Genomic DNA, 14,954 nt, shown 5'->3' on the forward strand with positions numbered 1-14,954 from the left:
CAGAGGGCAGGGGACACCCTGAACTGGTTGCCAGCAAGTCGCAGGGCACTTACTGTTTTTTAATGTATTATTGTTTATGTTTTTACTTTTATCCTTTACTCATTATTTTTCACTGTGGTAAATGTAAGGGAAATTTTAGTTTGATCATAGTTTGAATGTGCCTTTGTATGATCTCATCCTCAAAATTACCTTAACGAAGCAAAATATTACATCCAAGTGCTGTTTGTATTCTTACAACAATTGGGTCTTCTTGGGGCCTGCTAACTATCAATAAAGATGGCCTTCACTATAGTGCCGGGAAGTCTGGTCACAAGCTTGCCTCCCTACTACATTACAGTACTTAGGTTTTACAGTTAATGCATTGTACTTTTGTGTTAGACAGTTTCACTTTTCTTACCGCTTATTTATTATGGTCGCACGCCATCTAGCAGCCAGCATTATTCACTTTACTTAAACATGTTATTTTTCTTTGAACCAAACAGTTCCGTTTCATGTATCCATGTGATCTTTTTTAAGCCGATCAGATGTGTTATTTTATGCTTGTGTTTTCAATAAATGAGCCTGTAGCCATTGGGTGTGTATGATTCCTCCCTGAGCCGATCTTGGAAGCAGACTTAGGGGAATGCTCAGGTGGTAGGCGCCACTGATGAAAGGGCTATCAAAAACTCAAACCTCCGACTCAGTGTGTGTTCCTTTATTTACCTTAATAATATCTCAAGTTTAACCTTGACAGCCATTAATTGGTAAAACATCTTGCACCGTCAGGATCGCTTTTGAAATTTGTTACAATGACATTAAATTGGGATGTCTGTTATATCCCTGGGTTTCGGCCAGTATTGGGAATACATACATCCCAAAAACCACGTGTCGCCCCTGCGAGGCGGCCATTGTTGATGGCGAAAGAGCTATGTTAACACCAATTTTACTGGAAAATTTCAACCAGTGTGTAATACTTTTAAAGCCATCATGCGAAGACAAAGTGACCCACATTATAAGGATACTCGAACAAAGACAGACAGATATGACGAGCAAATTTCAGTTATTAATGCGGTGGACCCATATGAATTGAGGAAAGAAACAGTCAGCAGAGATGATGCAGACTTGCCTCTGATAGAGTACAGACACTGCCCTAATACCGAATCCAATCATTCGTAAGTTTAATTTGTTCGTAAGTTGCTTCAGTGCTATATTTTGTATGTTGAAGGTTTATAGAAGCATGTTTAAGGCTTGTATACGTAACCTGTATTGTTTTGTACTAAAAAATAAATATTTCATAAACTAATATGCTCTATAAAAGATAAATAAAGTGAGATTTAACTTACTTTTGGAAGCTGTGCTTCGAGAGGTTCTCCTCCGTGGTAAAAAGTGGACGAAAAAAAGCGATCTAACCATTTTCTCAACCGTATCAAGCTTCCTTATTGCAATACTGGTGCACGTTGCTGTGCTTTGTTCTGCTGACAAATGGACGGCGTTAAACATTCCCCCTCGTGCAAACATTACTAAAATGACTTTGTATCTAAATTTTGGGGGAACGTAATAAAACGGTATAGCCTGGGGTATTTGCACCTTTTGTTTTCTCTTCCGTTGACAATTTGGCAGTTCATTTCCACGTAACAAGCTTTACGGTAGAGCACTCAACACTTTTCAATGTGATATTTTGAATCGCTGGCTTATCACATTAAAAGCATCTCATTTATGTAGTTAGCAAGAAAAGGCAACAGTAAGACGCTAACGTAGCTAGCTATCTTTGACGTCACTCTTACAGAATTGGCATAAGATTGCTCGGGAATACAAACGTACCTTGTAAAAAGATTTAGCTACAAATCCTAGAATACTTGAGGTCTGCTAGCCTGCCAGCGTTGAGCCTCCCTTCGTTGGACTACAGATAAACATCGCCGTATTCTTCCTTCATCAAAAGGGATACAATTCTAAATCGGGCTTAGAAGCTTGCCCACCACAAAGGAATTAATCACCGTGGTAAAAAGTGGGGTATATTCTTCTGTCATGTTTTTTTGTATTTGTTTAAACTCAAATGCTTGTTCAACTGTCCTGCGCTCAAGTGTTTTGGGCTGTCCGCCATGGTTTCCATTCTGCCAGAGAATGCAAAATGACGGCATGTGCAAAGGGTCAATAAAGTAATTCAGTTACTAACTCAGTAGTGAGCAACTAATGACATTTTAAAGCAACGTGCCTGACACTACTTATAAGTAATGCACCAATAGATGATGTATGCATTAATTTCAATCACTGACACCGGAGAGACAGAGAGAGATTAAGTTTACACACAAGGTGTGCACCTACTGACACCCTATCCAGCAAATTTTCCTTTTATTCTTAACTATATTTCTCCTTCAATGTGGCACTCTTTTGGTGGACTTTTGGTGGAATTTTCGTGGTCCTGCTAACTCCCTAGCGAAGTTACTCGCTAGTGATACGTTCAGGGACATTTAGTTAATTTGATTGATTATCACAATTTTGCATTTTGCAGTTAATAGTTGTTTAAAATCTATTTCATTACTGTATTGGTTTGTTGAGAATAATTAGCCTAGTAAATGTGAATACAGTCTTTTTTTAGAGGTCTGGCATCTTTACTTCAAACAAGTAAAACAGTTTGTAAGATATTGAGAAAGGGAATAATTGGTGTGTTCAAAACACTATTGGATTCTTAATGTCCTCTTGCCAAGTGAAAGGGAACGTTTCTCCAAACAGCAGCTTCAGCGACAGACTGCTGTCACAGTGTTGTTCCACGGACAGACTGAGGAGATCATTTATTACTCATTTAAGCGGTTTGGGAAGTCATTGACTTGAAAACGCTATATAAATGCAGATCATTTCATTTCTCATGCCATGAGGCTCTTTAACTCCACCCGGGGGAGTAAAAGCCCACATTTAACCACACTCCCACATTTGCATATTACCCTATTTTTATTACAGTGTGTAGTTTACCAAGAACTATTTAAAGACTCTATATCAACACATTACATTGGGAAAAAAAATATTCTATTTCTTTTATTTTATTATTTTATTTTTCAACGCAAGGATAATGCTGGAAGTGTGAATTTCCCTACGGGGATGAATAAAGTATCTATCTATCTCTTATTTTTGTTTAATAAACTATAATACTTGAGCACTATTCCGCAGTACTAGAAGCAACCACCTAAAATTGGTTTCCTCCAATTGTTTTTCAAGGTTACATTGTTCATTCATGTTAAACACAGCCATTTTTTATGTATGTATATTGTTTTGTTTTAGTAGTAAATTTGCTATTGGAGTAATCCAAAACTAATTTAGTTACATTACTTCAAAGTTTTAGTAATCGGATTATGTTACTGATTACAGTTTCAAAAGTTAACTAGTAACTGTATCGGATTACATTTTTTGCCTATGACCAATACTTCATTGTATTTTGTTACCAATTTTTAATATGTATATTTTAATGTTTTCATTGCGGATTCGGAAAGCATCAATTAGCATAGGTTTCCATTTACCAGAACAATTTCACCTTGTGATCCCCACATTATGAAAATGATCATAATGAAGGACAGATCTCCACTGTGTCCACTCCCCCCAAACCCATAAACAATGATCCATCCTCTCAGACTTCAAATATTTTGCGATGTTTTATGTGGTGCGGTTAAATCCCTCTCCCCAAAAATATATAAAAATAAAACCCTCTCGGGAAAATGTCTGTTTTTCCACCCTCGTGTCTTTCTTCCTTATCTAAGATCTCAGGTTGCTGACAAGCGATGACTGACAGGCCTTTCAGTTCTGCCTCTGCTGGTCTTTTTTTGTCTCGTTTGAGCTTTTTAAAGTCAATTTCCTCAACCCGTACCCGTACGTTCCGAATAATTATTCATTTATTCGAAAATGTGCTTCGTTCAAGGAACGTTTTTACACACTTCAAACTGCGCTACATGGCTAGACTAAACCTTCTGCTATTAATGATGCTGAAGCTTCACCGGTATTTGAGATAGCCACCTTGATTTAAAAAAACAATTGGAATGAGTGAAAACTTTAAAAATATTCATTATCACCAAAAATAATTCAACAAATCCCTAAGGCAACTAATATTTGCCATCATTTTGCTTTCCAACTACTCGATAACACTCAATTTCTAAAGAGCCAATCACATGGCGGCAACTCAATGCGTTTAGGTATGTAGACATGGTCAAGACAATCTCCTGCCGTTTAAACCGAGCATCAGTATGGGGAAGTGAGGTGTTTTGAGTGACTTTGAACGCGGCATGGTTGTTGATGCCAGAAGGGCTGGTCTGAGTATCTCAGTAACTGCTGATCTACTGGGATTTACACCGCAACCATCCCTAGGGTTTACAGAAAATGGACTAAAATAGAGAAAATATCCAGTTAGCGGCAGTTCTGTGGAAATGCTTTGTTGATGCTAGAGATCAGAGGAGAATGGCCAGACTTGTTCGAGCTGATAGAAAGGCAACAGTGACTCAAATAACCACCCGATACAACTAAGGTAGGCAGAAGAGCGTCTCTGAATGCACAGTTCGTCTAACTTTGAGGCAGATGGGCTGTAGCAGCAAAGGACCACACCGGGCGTCACTCCTTCAGCTAAGAACAAGAAACTGAGGCAAAATTGCACAAAAGAAGATTGGAAAAACCGTTGCCTGGTCTCATGAGTCCCGATTCCCTCTGCGACATTCGGATGGTAGGGTCAGAATTTGGCGTCAACATCATGACTGCATGGATTCATCCTGCCTTGTATCAACGGTTCAGTCTGGTGGTGGTGGTGTAATGGTGTGGGGAATATTTTCTTGTCACTCTTTTGGGCCTTTTGCAATGCCACAGCCTACCTGAGTATTCTGGCTGACCATGTTCTCTCACCAATTTTACACTACATCTTTCTGGAGAGGATCATGACCCAAACTCTGGATCAACATAGAGGTACAAACAGCATTGCAGAGACATCACTATCCTCAGTTTTGCCAATGTTGTTGCTGGATTGACAGATGAGCAAGAATTTCAAATTCAGGTAAATCACCTGGACAAAGCATCAACCCAGTATGGGATGGAAATCAGCACAGATAAAACAAAAAAATGACCGACAATCCCAGAGGTATCACCGCAAGAGCTTGAACCTGTCATGTCAGAAGAGGGGTCAGAACCAGAAATCATGGCCAGGATAGCTTAAACCCTAGCAGCACTTGCCAGACTTGAACCCATCAGGAGGGACAAGAATATAGCAGGGATGCAAGCGCTGGTCACTTCGATCTTCCTCTAGGCTTGCGAGACATGGACTAGAATCGAAAATCCAGGCCATGGAGATGATGCTACATAATCCTCGTGACGGACAAAATGGGGCGCAACCCCATCAGGGGGCACATTGGACGAAGACGATCATCAGGATTGGCCAAGATAACTCTCCAAGACACAGTTCAAGGAGGCAGAGAGAGGAAGACCGAAAAAGAACTGGGCCGACAACTTCAAGGAACGGACTGGTGCTAACTATGCCACGACCCAAAAACAGGCCAGGAACCGTCTCAGTGGCGAAAGCTGTCCAGGGTTCCATCCTCATAGGTGCCTGACGACCCAGGCGGCTAAGGGATCCGTGAACTGTGAACAACTCAGACCGCAACGTCATTGGAGGCACAAGCAGAAAAGGGGCTGGGCACCTGCTTAGCCAATCCAAATTGCGAACGCACTGTAAAAATCTGCAAAGTAGCGAAAAAGGGATAAGTAGACAGAGGCCTTCGAATCCCAATACCAGCGTGTCAACCGGAGGGTGAGCGAGCGCGCCAGGCTCGGGAAACGGACGTCATTTCCGGGGGGCAGGGCACTCGGATTAAAAATATTCCCGGGCGACCGCGCTACGGATAATAGTGCCAGATCACGACACCGGCGGCCTGGCGAATCGCATTCACTTGGCATCGTTCTTCACGGATTAAAAAAAACTTCGGCCTCTGACGTCGACGAGAAGGATTTAGAAGTCCAGCCTTTTTTGACGGATAGCCCCCCCTGCTGTCCAATTGAGGACTTGATTGAAGTTGAAATGGCGTCAGTAAATTGATTCAATTGATGAGATTTTCTTCGTTGTCATCAGATATTGTTTGCCACCAAATTAGACACTCTTTTATTTTAGCCAATCCAAACGCACTGTAAAAATCCGCAAAGTAGCGAAAAGGGGATAAGTAGACTAAGGCCTTTGAATCTCGATATCAGCGCGTCAACCAAAGGGTGAGCGAACGCGTCGGGCTCGGGGAGCGGCCGTCGTTTCCAGGGGGAGGGCGCTCGGATTAAAAATATTCCCGGGCGAACGCGCTACGGATAAGAATGCCAGATCGCAACACCGGCGGCTCGGCGAATCGCATTCACTTGACATCGTTCCTCATGGATTAAAGGTAACTTCGGCCTCTGATGTCGACCCCCACGAGGCAGATTTAGAAGTCCAGTCTTTTTCAACGGGTAGCCCCCTGCTGTCCGATTGAGGACTTGATTGAAGTTGAAATGGCGTCAGTAAATTGATTAAATTGACGCGATTTTCTTCGTTGTCAATGCATACCTGTCAAGCTCCAGGGCTCCATGCCCTTACAAACTGTCGTATTTTCCCTTACAAAATACAAAATAATCTTACACCATAGTTTTTTTTTTCAAACGTGTTTATTCAAGTGGTTTGACATGTTATATTGTACATGTGTTTCATTATATCATATATATTGTTAATTAAAATTTTGTTGTGAGATCCTAAGTTGCTCGAGATAATGAGGTTTATTATTAAAAAAAAAGTTCAAAAATGAAGTCGCTACATGCAAAGAAAATGAAGTACAATCATACATTTTTTTATTCAAATTATGAATTCATTTTCTGCATTAAATTACTGTTGGTAATATACTGATTAAGGGGATAGCCACAAACCTGTGTTTTTTATTTTCATTTTATACTCCCTTTTTTTCTTAACTTCTTTATACAACATCATAATTCGTAATAGAATGCATCAAAGCAAGTGAGCCGTTTGAGAGCCGGCTATCTTTAACGAGTTGAGCCAAAAAAGCCGGTTTTCTAAAAAGAGACTGACTTCTTTTCACTACATCAAACCACTCGCTTCATTTGCAACGAAAAAAACGATACCGAGATAGAGGCTACCGCGGCGAACTGGTTAGACTTGATTTGCCGTTTGGTGATAGTCGGTGTATACCGGATGGTAGCCATCATTGACAAATTTGCGTTTCTCCGTACAGATTTTCTCGTACGTCGTGCACGTTTTAAAATGCATAATAAACGTACTTTGTATGGCAAAACCGTACAGGTTGACAGGTAGGTTAGCCAATCCAAATTCAGAACGCACAGTAAAAATGCGCAAAGTAGCGAAAAAGGGATAAGTAAAGCGCGATACGGCAAGGGATGACTGTATAGCTGAAAACTCGAGGAGCAGCTGCACGGCAAATCTGTTTATTCTGCACAATTTAGCATCAAACACAACAGACTGCCGAGGACCCGCTAGTGCTTTTGGTCCACCATTAAAACAGAATTTATTGCTGCCCTTAAGAGCAAGGCCTCATTTGTGCGCCTTCAGTAATGGGCGTGCTACGATTTCTTTCTTTCTTTTTTCATTTTGCCGTGGCTTCTATCAGCAGGCGACAGACATGTCTTTGGAGGCGCTCATTAAAAACCCAAATGGCCATGCTTCGGAAAAGCAGGCGTGCCCACGTAGCCGTCTTTCCACGTCGTTCCCGTCACCTGAAGGAACGGCGCCCGAACGTCACGTTTAAAAGCCTGCTCAGCCCACCAACGCCATGCTGGCATTTCACAGGAGTGCCACTCACTTGGCGCTGCAGCCGAAAAGATGTCAAAAGCGGTTTTCTAGTGCTTTTTGTACGCCGCTTCCCCCGCGCAGGCCGGTAATTTTTGCTTCAAGGAAGACATTTTTGACATGTGGGGCCAGCAAATGGCATAATGGCGCTCCTTTGAGAGCTGGTTTTCAGATTCACGTTTACAGCAATTTTTAGCATCAGTCATATTTGCAGTAAAATCTTGCTTCGTGGAATTACTAAGGCTTATGGAACGATGCGGCCAATTCATGCATGTTTTCTAAGGGCCGCTAGGGGGCGCCCAAGCATTATCATAAAAATAACTACGTACAGTACACTCCCAGAAAACCCCACAACGGGGATTGAAAACATCTAGTGATTATGCACTCCAAAAATTGGTGCTCCAGATACAAACATTAAAACAAGTCATATATATATGTGATACATTATTAAATAACATACATACACAAGTAGGAAGCAACTAATATTTTAGCTACCTTTGGTGTGACATAACTTGTGCTGGTCGAGTGGAGTGGAGTAGCATGTGGATACAAAAAAAAAAAAAAAGGGGGGGGGGGGGGGCAATACCTCCACTGTGGTTTGACTTGGGCAGCACGGCAGTGGTTAGCGCGTGTGCGGCACAGTTTTGAGGTCATGAGAGCGAACTTTCCTGTGTGGAGTTTGCATGTTCTCCCTGTGCTTGCGTGGGTTTCCTCCCCACTGCCCGAGGACAGCTGGGATGGGCTCCAGCACCCCCGCGACCCTATTGAGGATAAGCGGTGCAATTAATAGATGGTTAGATGGATGGAACTTTGACGTGAGACTATTGTGATGCACTTATACGATTTCCTTGCTTTAATTACATCCTTATTTTATATTATAGTCCAAATAGCCAATGGTAACGGTTATGCAACTAAGCAAAGTTAGCCGTTCATGAGTCTTTTTAGTATTTCTTGATGATCAAAAGCTTTGTTTACAAGGTTATCATGTTTTGCCTCTCCCTTTAGCATCGCTGCCAGCCTTGGGACTCATAGAAATTGAGTTTGTTTCACGAGATTGTGAACTGAATGGAAAGAAAGGCAATTTAGGAGAGGTCAGACAATCATATATCAGCATTACCATGATGCAATTGCAGACTACCATTTTACATTATGTCAACCAATAGCAGACAGGCTTTTTTTGTGACATTGACCAATAGCAGACAGGCATCTAAGAGAAGTATGACCCATGTAACTCACAGTTATATACACTAACACTGCAAAATTTGCATTTTTTTACCATTTTTGCAGTGGCCGATTATTGGCACCGTTATTTGGAAATTTGATGGATACCAGTACCGCTATTTATATTTACTTGACGCGCAGATAAAATATAATTAAAACTGTTGTTTAGGCTCAGATGCAGCCGAGAGCCTCCCTCGCTCTCTCCTGCCTTCTATTGTCTGATTGGATAAACACCAGGGCCATTAGGAAACAGCGTAAAGTGTAGTTAACTTGTTTTAGGTTCGGGTGGAGACTAATTTATTAGCTCTTATCATAGCATTACTTTGTTATAAGATGTGTGCATTTGTAATGGAAAGAAAGCTTAAAAAGTATTAGCTGTTACCATAACATTAGTTCTTCGATCTGGCTCTAAAACAGGAGTGGCCATATTTCAGTTTCCATTGCTTTTTGCAATACAGTTTGTTACTTTGAAATTCTAACTTACTGTAAAACGTTTTAGGGAGCTATTTAAGCTTTTATGTACGTTTATACGAGTTGCTGCTGAGCCTAATTTCATTTCATGTACACCTTTTGTTTTTCATTTAAGTGAAAGATTAGTCATGTTCGTTGTTTCTCATCTCATTAGCCGTACCGCTTATCCCCATTAGGGTCGCGGGGGGGCTGGAGCCCATCCCAGCCATCTCCAGGCAGTGGGCAGGGGACACCCTGAACTGGTTGCCAGCCAATCGCAGGGCACACGGGGACAGACAACTCATTCGCTCATTCACACCTAGGGACAATTTGGACCGGCCAATCCACCTGAAATGCATGTCTTTGGAATGTGGGAGGAAACTGGAGTGCCCGGAGGAAACCTACGCAAGCACGGGGAGAACATACAAACTCCGCACAGGAAGTCTTGAGCAGACTTCAGGTTCTCATGACATGAACTGTGCCGCACAAGCGCTAACCACTGCGCCGCCGTGCTGCCCCTGTTCGTTGTTTTTAAAACTCTAATTTATTTACTGTAAAACGTTTTAGAGAGCTTTAAGTTTTATTTAAATGTACAAACGAATACTATGTTTATTTTTGAATATTTAAAAATGTCTTATGCCAATTATTAAGCTTTTAGAGAAAATGAATATCAGCTCCAAACATCGGTTATCTGAATCCTCTTATTACTAATAATCGTTATGGGCCCTTTAGCACGTGTGCGGCACAGTTCCGAGGTCATGAAATCGAAACCTCCTGTGTGGAGTTTGCATGTTCTCTCCATGCTTGCGTGGGTTTTCCTCCAGCACTCCGGTTTCAGCCCGCATTCCAAAAACATGCATGTTAGGTTAATTGGCCGGTTCAAATTGTCCCTACGTGTGAATGAGCGAGCAAAGTGTCTGTCCCTGTGTGCCCTGCAATTGGCTGGCAACCAGTTTAGGGTGTCCCCTGCCCACTGCCCAAAGATAGCTGGGATGGGCTCCAGCACCCCCGCGACCCTACTGAGGATAAGCGGTGCAGATAATGGATGGATGGATGGATGGTATCGGCCCTTAAAAAACCATAATCGTTCGATCCTTAGTTTTTGACACGCAAAATTATATGTTGTTATGGTGGTAATGAGGGGTCGAAAAAACATTCTACATCCTAAGGTGGGTATGCCGTAACCCGGGGGTCTACTGTATTGTTTTATTTCTGTAGACGGATTCATCAAATCAAAAGGAAAATTACCTTGCAGAATATCCATCTCGTAACCCACCCGCCCCCCTCGAATATTCCCTTAAGTCAACCGGGGTAGGCCCCATCTCACATTTTCCTCCCCTAATCAATTCAGTGCCATTTCTGGCGCACATCATTATCGTGGTGACAATCTGTTTCCCTTAGTTACTCACAGTTTACACTTGTAGCCAGAGAGCATGAACCAGAGGGCCCATAAATCTCATCAGCCAATGATAAATTCATATTTAATGACCACGGTCATTGTCTGGAAAAGGAGGAACATTCTTTCATTACTGCCGCCGACGCCTGCTGCTTCGCTGGAGATAATTGATTTCTCGCTGGTAACAAGGTATCGACCGCGGGCCCGCTACCATTCAAAGGCGGGAGAGCCTCACAAGAGATATAGCGGCCGAGAGACAAACAACAAGCGACGCGTTTATTTGCGCTTGGCACCTCAAAAAGGGTTTTATTTTCTCAGCATTTTGTACGTTTAACTCGGTGGGTGGAAAGCATATCGATTTCATAATTCAAAGGAGAAAGAAAAGCCCGTGGGAGGAATTTTTTTCCGAAAAGAAATTGTCACCGGCCTGCGTTGACCGGCAGCTATTGAGCGGACTTATCGGCTCGAAACCGGAGTAGTCGGTCATACGAGTCGGACAAAGCTGCGGGACGATGAGCGCGAATTCAATCTGCGTGCAGTCAATAAGAGCAATAAGCGAAGCTTAGGAATATAACTGTGCATTGATTGTATTCATCTCCCTGAAATTGTAATCGTGCAGTGTGCCCTACACTCCTGTGTCATTCACTAAAAGGTGCGGTGCAGTTTGAGGTTGTTGGAAATTAATTATCAAAATGTACCATTTACCAAATTGTTCGAATTAGTTATCTGACTCCATTACCCAAACACAACCTACATTCACCCAACAATTTATGCGCGCTCGTTTCTTGAGAGAAAAGATGAACAAGAAAGCAGACATTTTCACACGGGGGCAGATTTAATTTCATTAACAATTTAATTAAGTGTACTCCATCGATAACGGCCGAATTAGTGACGTTGGAGTCTCTGGGAAGCCCTCTTCTGAAGTCCTTTAGCTCTCTCCTCTTCTTATCCTTCTTCTCCCCGCATAATGGCGTGCCGACTCCTCCCATGGGTGTGCCAAGGAAGCCCCCCTGGGCGTCATGATGTCTAGAATACTCAAAACAACACCGAGCGTTTCTACGTCATCAGGGCCTTTCTGCGTCTGGATGTGCTGATTATCTTAGCCGTACGTCCCCTTTCCGCCGTTCCTGTAAGCTACATTTTCCACCAGGGTGCCCTGACATTGGACTACAGCCCAGTCAGTGAATATCTTTTGCATTAAATGTAATTTGTAGTCAAATGTATAAAATCCTTCAAGGTGTACCTAAAGTTTGAAATCAATTATCGTCTCTATTGGATATGTGTTAACAACACCCAACTGAGTTCAAAGAGCTTTTATATATATTTATTTCTACCGTGCCTACTTGATTTTAGCTTCATTTTATCATCAGTGTTCCAGCCGCGATGCGACAAAAGGAGGCGTGGGGGGGGTGTAGGAGAGTGTTTACACGCCTGTGCTAGTTGCTTTGGTTTATTCTAGGATGAACATGGTGAGAGTGATAAAAGGACAGTTTTAAACACAGACTAAATCCCAACCCAAACCTCCAAAGAGACGAAAGAAGAGTTTATTTGGAGCGCATCTTAAAGAGACGCGGCACAAAAGGCAGCAATGATGATTTCAGCCAGAAGAAGGCATCAGCAAGTACCATATATTTGAAGTTACAGACACCCCCTCTGAAGACCCAGTTTGTGTTAGTGAAGGGTTTTATACGATTGAATACAAATTACATTTAATGCAAAATATATTCACTGACTGGGCTGTGGTGCAAGGTCAGGGCACTCTGGTGGAAAATGTTGTTTACAGGAACGGCGGGAACGGGACGTACAGCTGATAAGATAATCAGCACATCCAGACGCTGGTGACGCAAGGTGGCCCTGATGATGTAAAAACGCTCGGTGTTGTTTTGAGTAGCCCAGACATCCGGACTCTTCTACGAGATGAAGCCCAGGGGGCTTCCTTGGCGCGCCCATGGGAGGAGTCGGCACGCCATTATGCGGGGAGAAGATGGCCATAGGAGAAAGCTAAAGGACTTGAGAAAAAGGCTTCCCAGAGACTCCAACGTCGCTAATTCGGCCGTTTTCGATGGTGTACACTTAGTTTCATTGTTAATGAAATTAAATCTGCCCCCGTGCGGAAATGTCGGCTTCCTGTTAATCTTTTCCCTCAAGAAAGGGGCGCTCATAAATTGTTGGGTGAATGTAGGTTGAGTTTGGTTAATGAAGTCAGATAACTAATTCGAACAATTTGGTAAACTGTACATTTTGATATTTAATTCCAACATTAGGTATCAAGCCCTTGTGGTGTAAAATAATATTTTCATATAAATATTATTCCATTAATTGGCCAACACACTCATGCTACATTATTCACATTTTTGAAGCCTCATAGGTTTAGAAATCTTTAATTATATGACATAACTTAAAAGATTTGACAAACTATAATGGATAATAATTTTGCAAAGGTAACTAGTCCAGGTGGTGCTTTTACTACTCAGTGTCCACTTACCAACTACAGATGAGCCACAGATGTGATCGTCGCCGAGTCCAGACAGCAAGGCATCTTTCACTTTTTCCACCGTTTCCTTCTTTAGCCAATCTTGTTAGCAACTCAGCTGCAGGTCAGGGGTTCCAGCTATTAGCTGCTCCTGCTTGTACTTCACTGTTATTGGCCTTCTACAGTGGGTCATGCATGCAAATGTCAGAGTTTCATGATTTAGTCATCTTTTACTTTTTCTTTCTTTAGCCACTCGCGTCAGTCAGCTTGGCTAAAGGTTGTAACAGGCAGATTGTAGTTACCGGTATTAGCTGCTCAGTGTAAATAATGCTTTTTTTGTCCTTCAGTGTCACTTGTTTTCTGGATTACGACCATTAGAATTTATGAAAAACTTGAAATTGGTGGTCCACGTTTTGAAAAGCTTACCTTTGTCTTGATTTCTCGTGGGGTATTTGCAAATTTTCTAAGTCTCCAGAACAGATTTTCATTAGAAATTAGCAGGTATGGAGCTAGCATTGGCAAACTATAGCTAACTGACAAATCAAAGATCACGTTTGGTCTTTTAAAAAGCATGAGTACCATTAGTGAAACATCATTAGCGAGCAAGCTAACAAATCAGCACTGATTGAGTAAGTCTTGTCTGTATAAAAGCAGATCAACAGTTAACCGTACCTTACTAGCATTAGCTCTACCAATTCCAGCTATTGGCTCTCCTTAGCTGCTCTAGGTACATCTATCTCGCTTGGACTTTTGTGGTCGCTCGCGGAGATTAACGCCAGCTTTTATGTCCTGTTGCTGGCTGAAATGTATCCTCGTTCACACAAAAAAAGAAAATAGGCTAGCGAATATAGCCAAATGATATCCTTTGAGCGTCTGTAGAGCCTTCTTCGAATGCAAAAACTTGAGCTTCATTCTAAACTCTAATGACCTTTAGTGGTGCATTCTTTCACAAAGACACCCCAAACTAAAACGTGATACTTTGGTCGTTGCTCCTGTGTTTACAAGCGAACAATGTCATTCATCTAAATGCTCTTAATTGGACTAGTAACTCATTTAGCCCCTGTATTCCCGTAGAAGAATGAAGCTCTAACGGTGCACGCATGGGCTAGAACATGCAGGGAGCTGCAAACATACACAGCCAGCTGTTTGATGCCTGCAGCGGGCGAGCGTATGCTTCACGGTGCGTCGTAAATAAACACGGCGTTCCCACGTGAGGGGACACAGACACACGGGAGGCCTCCTTTCAGGCTAATCAACTATTAATGTTGATTGAAATGCAAACATTTTGCAAGAGTCTCTCCTGCAAAAAGAAAATAAACAAGTACATGTTTAGATATGTAAACTGGATAATATTCAAGGCCAGATATTTGGATTCAATTATTCAATTATTATAATAGAAGAGTGTTGATAGGTGTCCTACAAGGAAAGAAAGTCAAAGTCAGTATGCCATCATATCAGAAAATCTTAAGATGCTGCTGCCACGAGTGGCCAAAAGAAAATTGCAGTCTCTTTACCACACACTGTAGGTCATACAGAGAAATTTGAAATGGAAAATATGAGACTTAAATTGTTAAATATTGTAAATCAGGGGTCAGGAATGTGGCCATGGTAGCACCTTATGAAATAGATCGGGAACCTAT

General features: G+C 42.0%; 1 long non-coding RNA gene across 1 annotated transcript; it reads right to left on the reverse strand.

Moving 5' to 3' along the window:
• Positions 1 to 6,718: 6,718 nt before the first annotated feature.
• On the reverse strand, positions 6,719 to 14,358 carry LOC148363841 (uncharacterized). Its single transcript, XR_015850621.1, has 3 exons — positions 13,987 to 14,358; positions 13,327 to 13,493; positions 6,719 to 8,535 (listed from the first exon to the last, which is right to left on the reverse strand). It is a non-coding gene; the product is annotated as an uncharacterized LOC148363841 (long non-coding RNA).
• Between the last annotated feature and the right edge of the window lie 596 nt (positions 14,359 to 14,954).

Source organism: Urocampus carinirostris, chromosome 6, assembly GCF_059441175.1.
Source record: "Urocampus carinirostris isolate Australia breed hairy pipefish chromosome 6, RoL_Ucar_1.0, whole genome shotgun sequence".
NCBI classification, from domain to species: domain Eukaryota; kingdom Metazoa; phylum Chordata; class Actinopteri; order Syngnathiformes; family Syngnathidae; genus Urocampus; species Urocampus carinirostris.